General features: G+C 27.5%; 1 non-coding gene across 1 annotated transcript; it reads right to left on the reverse strand.

Moving 5' to 3' along the window:
- Positions 1 to 343: 343 nt before the first annotated feature.
- On the reverse strand, positions 344 to 454 carry LOC140991407 (small nucleolar RNA R71). The gene has a single exon (XR_012177894.1). It is a non-coding gene; the product is annotated as a small nucleolar RNA R71 (small nucleolar RNA).
- Between the last annotated feature and the right edge of the window lie 1,441 nt (positions 455 to 1,895).

Below are 1,895 nucleotides of genomic sequence, written 5' to 3' on the forward strand. Positions count from 1 at the left end.
TTAGGCACCATATGAACCCTATTAAAACTAGTGCCCAATCTTGTTTAGTTTTTCCTCTGATGCATCTAATTTCAACTTTAAACATCAAATTATTCAACTTTTACCAAATTTTCATGGCTTAGATTCTGAAAATCCATATTTACATCTAAGAGAATTTGAGGAAGTTTGTAACACTTATAATGATCAAAATTGTAGCATGGATATAGTTCGATTAAAGCTTTTCCCTTTTTCTTTAAAAGATAAAGCTAAAACATGGCTACAAAATTTGAGATCAAGTTCAATAAGATCATGGGAAGAAATGCAACAACAATTTCTCAAAAAAGTTTTTTCCTTTCCATAGAACAAACTCTTTTAAAAGACAAATTACTACTTTTTCTCAAAAACAAGGAGAAACATTTTATCAATGTTGGGATAGATATAAAGAATTACTTAATACATGCGCACATCATGGTTTTGAAACATGGAGAATAGTTTCTCACTTTTATGAAGGTCTAATACCTAAAGATAGGCAAATGATAGAATTCATGTGTAATGGAACTTTTGAAGATAAAAACCCAAATGAAGCTATGGAGTATTTTGATTCATTAGCAGAAAATGCTCAAAATTGGGATAATATAGGTACAATAGAACCACCAACAACTAAAATCAATAATTCAACAAATGAGGGTGGTATCTATAATCTTAAATATGATATAGATATTCAAGCTAAACTTGCATCTTTAGCAAGAAAAATTGAGTCATTGGAAATGAAAAATAGTGGTCAATTAAAAAGTATTCAAGAAATTGTTTGTCATATATGTGATACACATGATCATGATACAAAAGATTGGCCAACATTACCTTAATTTAAAGAATGTCTCCATGAACAAGAAAATTATGTTAACAATTATAAAAAACCAATACTAGATCTTTTTTCACCATCATATAATCATGGATGTAAAAATCATCCTAATTTTAGTTGGAAGAATGGTAATAATACACAACCCTCACAAAATTATTTTCAAAATAACCAAAATCATCAAGGTTATATTCCTTATGTTACAACTCCAATAAAAAACTTTGAAGATGTAATTCATGCATTTATCCAACCTTTTCTAGCAACCTCAAATGCTTTAATGAAATTCCAGTAATATTGGGACGACCATTTCTAGCAACTTCAAATGCTTTAATTAATTGTCGAAATGGAATAATGAAATTGTATTTTGGAAATATGACTCTAGAACTTAATATGTTCGATTTATGTAAACAACCAAGTATTAATGAAAATGAATATGATAATGAAATTGAAACAATTGTGGAAGAAAATATACAAGAAGAAAACTTAAATCAACAATCTGAAGTTTTTTCAATAGAAAGTTTTGAGTCTGAAAATAATTTTAAAGAAGATGATAATACAAAACTTGAATTAAAAGTTTTACCATTAGAATTGAGATATGTATTTCTTGGTGAAAATAAAACATTTCATGTTGTAATTTCTTCCACTCTTTTACCAAATCAAGAAGAAGATTTAATTAAATTACTTAAAAAATATAAAAATGCAATTGGATGGATTTTGAAAGATATAAAAGGTATGAATCCTTTAATTTGTACACATAAAATTCATTTGGAAGAAAAATACTAAAACATATCAACAAACACAAAGAAGGTTAAATCCACATATGAAGGAAGTTGTTAATAATGAAGTATTAAAACTATTAGACGCTGGAATTATCTATCTAATCTCAGATAGTAAATGGGTAAGTCCAACACAAGTAGTACCTAAAAAGCCAAGCATCATTGTTATAAAAAATGAAAAGGGAGAGTTATTACAAGTTAGTATCCATCTAGTTGGCGTATGTGTATTGATTATAGAAAATTAAATGATGCAACTAGAAAAGATCATTTCCCACTACCAT

This window comes from Primulina huaijiensis, chromosome 1, assembly GCF_012295235.1.
Source record: "Primulina huaijiensis isolate GDHJ02 chromosome 1, ASM1229523v2, whole genome shotgun sequence".
NCBI lineage: Eukaryota > Viridiplantae > Streptophyta > Magnoliopsida > Lamiales > Gesneriaceae > Primulina > Primulina huaijiensis.